We start from the raw sequence: 12,949 nt of genomic DNA, 5'->3' as shown, positions 1-12,949 counted from the left end.
CACTTGCTCATCACCTGCTGTGGTTTCCTGTGCTAGCCTTCTGCCCCGTATCAATATACTGAAATCAAAGCTTATCTATGCCAGTGCCTAAAATGAAACTTAGATGAGCTCGTACGGTCTTTTGAACTCTAGTTCTCGATGGCCCTACATATACACACGTGCCTTTCATTCATCTTATCCCAGTCAAGTTTAGTTCTAGAATATTTCAAACATGTGATATATGCTGAAGTGAAAGTGGAGCAAACATTTCACAGTAAGAAAAGGACACCAGTAAAACAAATGAATGATTTTACAGATATATCCAAACATCACCTTGTCAGTGCAGTTATGTTCAGTCATTCAGCCGTGTCAGACTCTTCGTGACCCTATGGACCATATCACGCCACGCTTTCCGGTCTGTCACTATCTTCCTAACATCACATAACTTCATTTGCAACGCCTCGAGGATGCCATCTAACCATAGCGTTCGCTGCCTACCCCTTCTCCGGTAACCCTCAACCGTTATCAGCATCAAAGTTTTCTCCAGCGACTCCTCTCTTCTCATCAGATGGCCAAAGTAGCTAAGCTTTAACTTCAGAATTTGACCCTCCAATGAGCAGTCAGGGTTTATGGTCGACAATATCGACTGATTTGATCTTCTGGCAGTCCAACAGCTCTCAAGAGTCTCCGCCAGCACCACAATTCAAACGAGTCAATTCTTCGGCGGTCAGTCTTCTTCACAGTCCAACTCTCGCATCCATACATTGTGACTGGCCATAGGGTTTTTTGGCAGAAATTACTGGAGTGGGTCAGCTTGTCAACTGCAGCATAAATGACCCCCGTGAATAAGTGAGTGTATGCAGATTGGCCGTACAGAACTGATGCACACAACCTTCCTTGCACATACGTAAAGTGTGCTTTCTTGGACACCTGGCGATTAATTGCAAGAAATGATTTGCGGCTGCTCTAAAGGCCGAGACTCATAAGACAGCTGTCAAGTAGAGCTTGATAGGATAAGGCCCATCAGCTGTACGAGAAAGCCAACATAATAATCAGTTTTTCGTGTTTGGTGACACATTATTAAAGGTAATGGCTTTCTGTATAGCAGCTAATATTTAATTCCACAGCTTCGTGAGAATGTTTTTCTACATATGCAGTGCACAAGAGTGTTGTAAATGTGCATAAGCACTCACTACATAACCGGGTTAGAATAAGGGGAACATGTACACACAGAATCGAAGAAAACCAGGTAAGGGTTGCAATGAGCATTCTATTCAATCTTTATTCAGCATTTTTACAGAAAAATGCAGGGAGCGGGGACAAAAAGATGCTCTGCGGCAAGCTTGACTAAGTTTGCAGTTGACTCGGCTTCAGTTCGCAAGCAAACACTTCAACAAGACGATATGTCTTCACCTGGGCTGAAGTTAAGTCTTGTTGAAAGTTTGCTTCCGAACTAGGCTGCCCCTCAACCCTTGTTTGTTTGTTTTTCTTTGATACTAGATGACCAAGACTTCCATTTGTCACTTTTTCAATGCTCTATTTTCACACTGCTGCATACAAGGTTAAATGCACATCATCTGGCACAAGCATTAATTGCCGTGTGCCTCCTGCACTTGATAGCAGATTTATTGTTCTCTACCAGCAGAGCATTTCTAACGTTTACACCCAGCCGCACATGCTCTTGCATCCTCCTAAACGTTAAATAAGCACTCAGTCTAGGCAACAAGTTTACTCAGGAAGGTGTCACAAACTTTTTTCAGTAAACTGCACGCTTGTATTAACAAGCACTAATGCATCAATGTCTAAATAGTAGCGACATACTGTACCTGAATACGTTCTTGCGCTCGACATATAGAATTCTCTTGAAAAGTATTGCTTTCTGCACCTTTCTCACTTTTCCAGTTTACACCTTCTGAAGCCAAGTAGACAACAGCAACAAGTGTGGCATTGTTCGAGTTAAGTGGAACTATATATGAGTATGAGGTAAAGAAAGCACGTAAGATATGGCACTGGCAACCATGTAACATAAACATAAGTACGCATTAATAGCTGCTCTGCAGTGCAGCTTGCATGAAAGCAAAACTACTTACCACATACAGGCAAAGTAATCAGCACAGCCTTTGCCTGGAACATAGTGTTTCCACAGTCAATGAAGCCACACTTTATGCTTTCACTTGGGGTTGACACATGAGTATCATCTATCAATGTTTAATTTTTAGAGCAGTGTTTTTCTGCTACAACTTCAGCATTGCTGGGATCAGCTTGCCGTGAGCAGAAACTGTGTTGTTTTCTCATGAGAATGCACAGGCAGGCATTATACATGAATTATTTTTATTACAAACCACAGAATGATACACTAGTTTTCTCCCTAACAGCTTTGAACTGTACTTTTGTGTCCTTATCTTTTAACAGCTACAACAAACACATAAAGTGGCCATGTCCTCATTTATAGAAGAATACAGGAAGAGGAAGGAATGGAAGAAGTCATAGAGGAAGTTGCTTAGGCAGATGCTGGAGGCATGCAGCTGTTTGTGAGTGGCAGGCCTGCAGAATCCCTACTGCACAGCAATAACATACAGATTAACTGACAAAATATTACTGCACTTACCGAAGTATTATTTTACAAATGAACACCAATCTCCATGAACAGTAGCCATGCAACACTCGTGAAAATCCAAGCGCAAAGAAATCTCAAGAGAATGAAATACAGTGTAAAATTTCGATCAAGCGAACCTTCGCTGGGCTTAACAAAACCAACAGCAAAAAGATTTAAGGAATTGAGCTAATTATCTGAACGATATATGAAATGTGGAAGAGGTTGGCAATAAACTGATGGGGTTATATAAAGACGCATGAAGCCTGCTCGTCACCATAAATCGTTTTTAAGTTAAGAAACCAAGCTTAAAACCATCAGCTACAATGTGTGGGGTACATGAGGTACTAGAAAGTGTTTAACTGAAAAATTGTCCTAGTATGTCCTACAGATTTAAACCTTATGTGAAGTGGGGCTTTAATGTACAAAATTCTTAAGTATTTACAATTACAGATAAGCACAATACTGAGCTTTAGAGAGGCTAGTTTGGCAGTCTAACAGTTAGTGAACTACTTTACTGAAGATCCGATGCCCGAATAAATATTTTTACCTCCTCCTAGTGTCGACTAAAGATGCCCGACAGCGTTTGTAAAGGAACTGTGATGATTTGTGCTTAGTACACTTTTACAAACGCGTCTTTAGGAGCCTAGAACGAAGCACCGTCATAGAATATTGCCACCTAGCGTTGCCAGGTGGCGCATGACTGAGGTGTGAAAGGAGGACGAAGTTGAAGAGGACGAAAAAAGTGTCGCTTGCACGTTTGCGTCTGTGCTGCTGTGTTCTTGTGTCTGGGCTACCCCCTGCTTACATTGGTATCCTTAGTCACCGTGTACGTGACATTCTGGTGGAGGTGCGGGGTAAAACGATCGCCTATGCAAGAATCTCCATCTACAAGACGTCGCGCCAGCCCTGTACCATTGGACACCCCCGTGCATCGCTCCAGTCGACGGCTCCAGGGATTGTCTCCGGAGTTTCAGCCAGCACCCGCCGCCATGACATCTAGTGCTCCTGCGCAGCAGGTGACGGGCCTCGCACCGGCCTGTAACTACACCTTGCAGGCCCCTCGGGTACCGAAGACCTTCCATGGGGACCTCTTTGAGGATGTGGAGGACTGGTTCCTTCAGTTTGAACGTGTCGCTGCATTCAACCAGTGGGACGATGCTGCCAAACTAAGGAACGTCTACTTCAGCCTTGAGGACGGCGCCCGTATCTGGTACGAGAACCGAGAGCAAGCTTTAACTTCTTGGCGGGAATTCCGTCGTCAACTGCTCGAGGCTTACACTAGCGCAGATCGTCGCGAGCATGCAGAACGTGCCATTCACTCTCGCATCCAAAGGCCGAATGAGAGTGTCCAAGCATACGTCGAGGACATGACGCGCCTCTTCAGGCGAGCCGATCCCGCCATGTCCGAGGACAAAAAGGTCAGGCACTTGATGCAGGGTTTGAAAGAGCAGTTGTTCGCAGGCCTTGTGCGAAACCCACCCTCGACTGTAAACGGATTCCTTGCGGAGGCCACCACAATGGAAAAGGTGCTACACCAACGTGCCGTGGCTTATGACCGACCTTTTCATACACGCACAACCGCGGAATCATTTGCATCTTCAGAGCGGCATCCCGATGCATTGCGCGAACTGATTCGCAGCGTCGTGCGTGAAGAACTAAGCAAGTTCTGGAGCCCTCTGCAGCAATCGCCATCTTCCGTTTCTGCTATAGTGCGGGAGGAGGTGCGGCAGGCACTCAAGAGCCCTCTTTCGCCTGTAGTTCCGAGCCCGCCATTGCTGTCGGGGACCGACAATCGTCCCACATATGCGGAAGTTCTGCAGAGTCAGGCTCCCCCTTCACCACCGCCCATTCTCGCGTCACCTACAGTTCCGCTGCCCTCGGTGCAGCCAGTGCAGAACTTCGACAATCGCCCGCTGCCCCGACGCAAAGCCGACATTTGGCGCACGCCTGACCGCCGTCCGCTTTGCTTCCACTGCGGTGAACCAGGACATCTCTACCGGGATTGTCCGTATCGACGCCTCGGTCTCCACGGCTTCCGCATCGACTCGCCTCCTCCCCGGTTTGGTCAACGACCCCGAGTTATTGAGGAGTACCTGGCGGAGCAGCGTTCATCCCGTTCGCAGCGTCAGCCCCGCTCCCCTTCGCCAAGGCGCTCCTCCTCGTTCACTCACGGTTCCTCGCGAGAGGACCAAGGCCGCTCGTCTAGCCCTGGTCGGGAAAACTGAAAACAGCGACCTTCGGGGGCGAGGCCGCTGGTAGTCGCTGCGTTGAAGACCTCCCGTCGTCGCCGCTTCGATCCGACCGCGAGCTGCTGGTACCGTCACCTAGGGAAGCAAAAAGCGTTTCTCTGGACATTCCGGTTATTTTAGACGGTCGCACTACGGTCAATGCTTTAGTGGACACCGGTGCCGATTATTCAATTTTGAGTGGTCGCATGGCGACTGTTTTGAGGAAGGTGCTCACTGCTTGGCCAGGTGTGTGCCTTCGAACCGCCGGCGGTCATATAGTTACTCCAAAGGGGATGTGCACGGCTCGCATTCAGATTAACGGACGTACGTTCGTCGTTAGTTGCGTTGTTTTAAGTGACTGCTCCCGTGACCTTATCCTCGGCATTGACTTTCTGCGGGAGTACGGAGCAGTTATCGACCTGCGAAATAGACTCGTCACGTTTTCGATGGGACAATCTACCGAACAAGATAGTAGCAGTCCTTGCAATAACGCACTTCGTGTTTCCGCTGAGAGCGTCTCGCTGCCGCCGCGAAGCAGTGCTCTTGTGGAAGTTACCTGTGACGATTTCCGTACCGGTGATGCTGTAGCGGAGGCGAACCATACACTCCTGCTTGCTCATTGCATTTGCGCTCCCCGAAGTTTATTGTCGTTTCACAATGGCCGGGCTGCACTCCTTGTCACAAATTTTTCTAATGAGTACCGACACTTGTTCCCGGGGACTGCTATCGCTTTTGCTGACCATGTTGCGCACGATCCGGTCTGTTTTGCATCCACGGCAGTAGAAACTAACGAGCCATCTCTCGACAACATCGACATTAACTGTCACTTGTCAAAGGAGAAACGGCGGGCTTTAGAGCAACTGCTGCTAGACTTCAAGCACTGCTTTGCTTCTTCCTCGAAGGTTCGTCAAACGCCCATCACACAACATCGCATCATTACTTATGACGACGCTCGCCCAATACGACAGCAGCCTTATCGTGTGTCTGCCAAAGAACGAGAAGTGATCCAGACGCAAGTTCAGGAGATGCTGGATGATGGTGTTGTGCAGCCTTCACAAAGTCCGTGGTCTTCACCAGTAGTCCTTGTCAAAAAGAAAGACGGCACTCTTCGATTTTGCGTCGACTATCGGAAATTGAATAATGTGACAAAGAAAGATGTATACCCGTTGCCGCGCATCGATGACTCACTGGACAGATTGCGACGTGCGAAGTATTTTTCATCTATTGATTTAAAAAGCGGCTATTGGCAAATCGAAGTAGACGAAAGAGACCGAGAAAAAACCGCATTTGTCACTCCAGATGGCCTATATGAATTCAAAGTACTCCCATTTGGATTGTGCTCTGCCCCAGCTACATTCCAAAGGATGATGGACACCGTCCTCACTGGCCTCAAGTGGCAGATCTGTCTTGTGTACTTGGACGATGTAGTTGTTTTTTCCGAAACATTTGATCAACACCTCGAACGCCTTCGAGCTGTCCTGGAAGCCCTCCGTTCTGCTGATCTCACGCTGAAGCCCCAGAAATGCCACTTCGGGTATACAGAACTCAAGTTCCTCGGCCATGTTGTAAGCGCTGATGGGGTGCGCCCGGATCCCGATAAGACTGCTGCCGTCGCACGATTTCCGGTTCCAGCAAATAAGAAGGCTGTTCAGCGCTTCCTCGGCCTGTGCGCATATTATCGGCGTTTCATTGCGGACTTTTCTCAGATCGCAGAACCTCTGACGCGCCTTACAAGGAAGGACACCTCCTTTGTGTGGAACTCTGAGCAGCAGATGGCCTTCTCTTTGCTTCGTGAGCGCCTTCAAACATCCCCTGTTCTGGCGCACTTCGATGAAGCGGCTGACACTGAGGTACACACTGACGCCAGTAGTATCGGTCTTGGCGCGGTCCTTGTTCAGCATCAAGACGGGTTTGAGCGAGTAATAGCCTATGCCAGCCGCACTCTCTCTCGTGCCGAAATGAACTATTCCACCTCAGAAAAGGAATGCCTGGCGGTCGTATGGGCTACTATGAAGTTTCGTCCCTATCTTTACGGCCGGCCATTTAAAGTCGTCACCGACCATCATTGTTTGTGCTGGCTGGCAAATCTGCGAGACCCATCTGGACGACTTGCACGCTGGAGTTTACGTCTTCAGGAGTTTGACATAACCATTGTTTACAAGTCCGGCCGCAAACACGAAGACGCCGACACGCTGTCACGAGCACCCGTTGACACTGGCGATACTACAGCCGATGACGATAGCGGTTTTCTAGGAGCCCTCAGCGCATCTGAGCTCAGGGATCGACAAAGAGCTGATCCAGACATCCTTCCACTCATCGATTATCTGGAAGGGCGTGATACGATTCTGCCTCGACACCTATCTCGGCACCTTGGTTCTTTCTGCATACGGCAAGGCGTATTGTATAAAAGAAACTCCCAGAGCCAAGACAGAACTTACCTTCTGGTAGTGCCATGCGAGCTCCGTGAGGATATTCTCCTTGCTTGCCATGATGAACCAACGTCTGGTCATTTGGGTTACTCACGGACTCTTGCTCGAGTGCGCAACATGTATTACTGGCCAGGACTTTCCGCAGCAGTGAAACGCTATGTACGAAGCTGTCGCGAATGCCAGCGCCGTAAAACACCGCCACAGAAGCCTGCCGGATTTCTCAAGCCCGTTAAAGTACCCCGCATTCCGTTCGACCAAATTGGAATGGATCTCCTTGGCCCTTTCCCTTTGTCGCAGGCCGGAAACAAATAGATAGTAGTCGCTACTGACTACCTGACTCGATACGCTGAGACAAAGGCAATCCCTCATGCCACAGCTTCCGAAGTAGCAGAGTTTTTCATGCACAACATAGTCTTGCGGCATGGCGCCCCTTCCTACGTCATTACCGACAGAGGGACAGCTTTCACATCACAGCTGATCGACCGCATATTTGAGCTGAGTTGCACGACCCATCGCAAAACCACAGCGTACCATCCACAAAGCAATGGCCTTACAGAAAGATTGAATAAGACGATTGCGGACATGTTGGCAATGTACGTCGATGTGCAGCACAAGACCTGGGACGAGGTGCTGCCGTACGTTACATTTGCGTATAATACAGCCTTACAAGAGACAACGCGCTTCACACCATTTCGACTTGTTTACGGACGCGAAGTTCAGAGCATGCTCGATTCCATGCTCCCGTGCCCAGATGATGACCAGCTATCCTCAGATGCCCAGCAATATGCCATCCGCGCTGAGGAAGCCCGCCAGCTCGCCCGTGTGCACATTGGGCAGCAGCAGACCACTGACGCGCACCGTTACAACCTCCGGCACCGCCAGGTTGACTACAAGCCTGGAGATCAAGTCTGGGTATGGACACCAGTTCGCCGTCCAGGCTTGTCAGAGAAACTCCTTTCCCGCTACTTCGGGCCGTACAAAGTGTTGCGCCGTGTGAGTGACCTTAGTTATGAAGTTATCCCAGACGGTGCCACACAACCAAAACGTCGAAAGCACAGCTCGGACATTGTGCAGATTGTGCGACTGAAGCCGTACTACCACCGATAGCCCATGGCCACCCGCTGTGACCACTCTCTTGCTTTTCACACCATTTTTACCGGCCCTTCTCATTTTTTTTCGGAGGGAGGGGGTAATGCCACCTAGCGTTGCCAGGTGGCGCATGACTGAGGTGTGAAAGGAGGACGAAGTTGAAGAGGACGAAAAAAGTGTCGCTTGCACGTTTGCGTCTGTGCTGCTGTGTTCTTGTGTCTGGGCTACCCCCTGCTTACATTGGTATCCTTAGTCACCGTGTACGTGACAATATATTCACACAAGACACAATAATCATCTATGCAAAAGACAAAGCTGACTCTCTTAGATGGCGTTCATGCGAGTTGTGTCACCTACCTACCATTCAAGTGCTCCATAATTGAATTTAATTTACCAGTTCATGGGGACAGCACCCAGAGATAGGAAACTGGAATAACCTGATGCCTATCTTGTGTATCTCAACTCAGTGTTCTTATCTGTAGCCATTTTTGCATGAATGCAAAATTTTCTTTTCGTGTGCAAGTAATCCTGGCAAGATTACAGATAGGTTTACTTTTAAGATTCGAGTAAGCAATGGATGTCTGAAAAGAATTTTGCATGAATTGTGATTGCACAGACTGTAGATGCATAGTTTGTAAAATAGAAAAAGCATCAAAGTTTATTTCTTAGTCATGCAATACAGCACCATAATACCTCCAAGCTCTAAACTTCAACAAGGTAAAGAGCACCCTTTTCCTCAAATTATAAGGTGTTCTAGTCTTTAGGGGTGTTATTTGGATACACTAGGAAACTGACAAGCGAGCCTTGTTGTCTGGTAAAGATAGAATGTGCAATAATTGCAGTGAAGCAATCCTTTTGATATCTGAGCACTCAAGAGAATGTTCAGTGTCATAGACTAGACTGTTTTCCTGTCGCCCTCTGTGCCGCATGTTCCACACACACGCATCCGCCGGTCCCCTCGCAGCTTTCTGCGGAAGCTCTTTAGCCTTGGAGGCTTCAGTGAAGTAAGTTGATGTGGACGGCAGGCCTTTTCAGCTGCATTTTTAAAAAACACAATCAGAAGAATGAAAAATACTAGCAGTAAATAAAAGAGCACTGTGGTTCATAGACATTGTATAAAGATAAAGTTACGGTGAAGAAAGCCTCTGTAAACAGCGCACAAATAGAATAATTCACAAGGAAGTTAGCAACTGAAATTTAAGAAACAAAATGATGCAATTCTTTTACAAAAGATATGTAACATCTTAAGAAACGTGTTTAAAACAACACAAAAAAATAACAATTATATGCTGTTCCACAGTCTAGTAAAAAGGGTCAACGACCTTAAAGAAAGGGCAAGTGTCCCTTCTTGTACCATGCTCCAGTTATTAGCCCCGAAAATATGCAGAAGCATATTCTTCCTTAAACAGAATTTCTTTATCTCCTGAAATATCTTCCTAGTGGTACTTTGCAGTCTATAGAGAACAAGATATATATCATGTAACCAGAAAAATTTCAAACTCAGAAGCTGGTGCCAAAAAATGAAAAATAAAAATAAAGAACTTTCTTGCTACCCATCCTACAACAGCGGTGCCATGCTCCCTTGAAACCTGGCCAGTTAAAAAGTAATGGGTGAGAAACCATTTACTTTCCTGTCTGCCTTTATGTCAATTTTCTTAGCGCCTTTTGTTCTCTTTCTTTTTTAACCCTGTAACTGGGTTGGAAGTACTTCGCCGCAAGGTAGACATAAGCCAGACGGGCGAGCAGCGTGTGAATACGACACAATACGTTATTTATACTAACAAGCTTCTCGGTCAAAGACTGCCTGCGGGAGCGAAAATTCCCGAGGACCTCGCTAGAGAACGAGTTTATGGTATCCGATAGCTTAGACATAGATACACACGCGAAAGAGGCAACGCAGAGCGCAGGCTTTTCGAAGGCATCACTAATCACGCTCGCACCTTCGAGGAAAGCAAATGCATACTTGCACGACGCAGACAGTCGGCGTAGCGACATAACACGTAAACGCAAGACATCTGCGTACTGAAATTGACACCGAGCAATGCAAGCGGCACCATAGATCATGAAATAATTGTTTTACTAGTTTTGTGAAATGCACTGTTAATTTAAACACACTATCGCGCACAAGGCAAATTTAATCAAAAGACATTTTTGTTAGATAATCGTGATGACCCTTCTCGCCACGAATAGCTCCATATTATCCTCGGAAACGAAAAAACAACTGTAGACTGAAAAAAAAAAAAGGTTTTTACAGCTGAGCGCTATCAAACAGCGGCAACAAGCACAACGACCGGAGGCTCGCACGATGAGCGCGGCGCCTTTCCATTCACGCTGAATAATGGCGAAATCGTTGCAGTCCTTACCTGTAGCAATATGTACACACACTGCAGTGCCAACGTGCTTCTGTCTCTCAGCAGCAACGGAGAAAAACGTCGCTTTTCTCCACGGTAGATTTCATAAACACGTTCGTCAGCTGATCACGATTTTTTGAGGACCTTCAGCGACGCCGGCGCTTGAACTTCGGTCTGATAGTCCCTGGTACACTTGGATTATGTCAGAATGCAGCGTGAACCGTGATAAACGCGACCACTTTTCACAAAACACTACAAATTTCGTCACAAACAAGGAACAGCAATACATTTTCAAGGGACGAGTTACGCGGGACCCTTCATATTTCCACCATCTTGCCCAGTGTGGCCAGACTTCGCAGCGCCATCTGTCGTTCATTACAGTTGCGAATAGAAGCGCGGAAAGCTGGCATTTTCAGTTTGAGCGGCTGCTGTTAACATGGTCGCCATGGCCGACGAGGTGTGCGGCAGTTTGGCCGCAGAAAATGTGATTATCGTAAAAATAAACGCCCAATCAAGCACGAAATGTCGCTTTTTTGTGAGTATGCGACATACTCTCGGATCGTAATGTATTTGTTTTCTCACTGAATGAAAATTTGCAAAAAAAAAAAAAGACCGGTGCCGCTGGTTTCCGCGCGGGCATTCCGAGGTATCTTCGTTCATTCGAGCGAGCCAAATCCTTGTGCGTCCTATGTACGCTTTCTACATTTAGCATAGTAGCGTTGGAATGAGCCCTTTCGCAATTTTAACACAAGGGGCGGCGTCGCTCCTCTCCCGTACCTCGCTCTGCGATTATTTCTGCTCACTGATGTATTTGCTTTGGCATCGAGTCATACGCGGCGGCGCGCGCGCCGCTCCGTCGTTCCATGTATATCGAGCTAGGAGTCGCATCAGAGTGGCACTTTTCGACACGCGATAATCGTGAAACAAAACATCGCATGTATTCCGGCCTCAATGAAGTGTGATTCATTAGGAAGAAAAAAAAAGAAATAAATTACTTCTTCGTTAATCGAAAAATAAGCGAATGCATAATTGTCGCAGCGAAACTCTGCCTATGCAGTAATGTATACAATCAGGTCGTGCCAACGTAACGCGCCTTTTTCTTCGTTCTTTGCATGTGCTTCCAAACCCCATTTTGTTTCGCTTTCGAACCTGAAAACTCGCGTGCCACTTCTCTTCTCAAATTATCACATTCCGTTGCATAGCAAGTTGCATTCACAGCAAGTGCAGAAATTGAACCACACCAGACCTAGCCCATTTCACTATGCTTCAAGCAGCCAAATGTGTTTCGCACACCAGACAAAACCACGCCCATGAGACCTGCATCAAGAACGTATTCTGTCATATATGCTGAGAGAGGTTTATTCCTTTGCTGCAGCATTCCGTTCAATAACTTCACAGGAAACACCCCAATTAGTACCTCGCTATCTTCCTTAAATCATTTCATTGTAGCTAAGCAGAAGAGTCACTCTCGAGGGTCACTGTCGAGGTGAGTCACTGTCGATTAGCACTAGCTGGCTAGTTGTTTTCTCTCCTCCTCTTTCAAGCATCCGTTCGCGGCGCCCCTTCATGCGCTCGTTCTTTTTTCCCCTTCAATAACACCCACCACAGCATCACTCCAGAGATCCACACTGGTATTCTGTCTGTCATCGCCAGATAAACTAACAACCTGTGATGAGGTGCTTTTATGTAATGTACCCTATCCACTCTTTCTCTCCGCCCTCTCCCGTCGCAAGACGTACATAGCTAAACATATGTCGCAGAAGAAAAGCTGCGGAGGGGGAGGGTTGATGGGAAGAAAGTGGGTCGAGGAGTTAAAAAAATTAGAAAAAAAAATGTTTCTTCTGTAATTGTTTTTCAGCCTAGTACCAGTGATCATGTGGGCTGAAAAAGAAATAAAAGATGCAGTAGCAGGAAAAAGTAATATGCCCGGTGGATGATTACTCAACACATCAAGTGGTTTCCGTGTAGACTCACCTGTATTGAATAGTAACATGCCTTCCAAAGGGTTCTGATAAGGAATATGTCTGCGGGCGAACAATTTTCAAAAGATTCTGCAAAGGGAGGAGAACCAAAAAGAAATAGAATAATGACAGCAGAGTGAACCTGCCGCTCCAAAGACAAAATTAAAAAAAAAAACGTTCAAGGTGCCACTAAAGTAGGAATTGATAAGAAGGAGAGTCTTTTGAGGAATATGTGCAGTTTAAGCTCATGCGGAGTACAGAGTATGCAGATGCGGAACTAAAATAGGTCTGTATGGGATTGTTTTACCGACTAGTT

General features: G+C 46.9%; 1 pseudogene; it reads left to right on the top strand.

Moving 5' to 3' along the window:
• Positions 1-12,949, top strand: part of LOC146170883 (uncharacterized) — a 574,420-nt pseudogene that overhangs the window by 48,277 nt on the left and 513,194 nt on the right.

The sequence above is a fragment of the Amblyomma maculatum genome, unplaced genomic scaffold (genome assembly GCF_055883805.1).
Source record: "Amblyomma maculatum isolate TAMU_Amacu unplaced genomic scaffold, ASM5588380v1 scaffold_29, whole genome shotgun sequence".
NCBI lineage: Eukaryota > Metazoa > Arthropoda > Arachnida > Ixodida > Ixodidae > Amblyomma > Amblyomma maculatum.
Note: the sequence above shows the minus strand (reverse complement) of the source record. Positions and strands in the feature narration are given on the sequence as shown.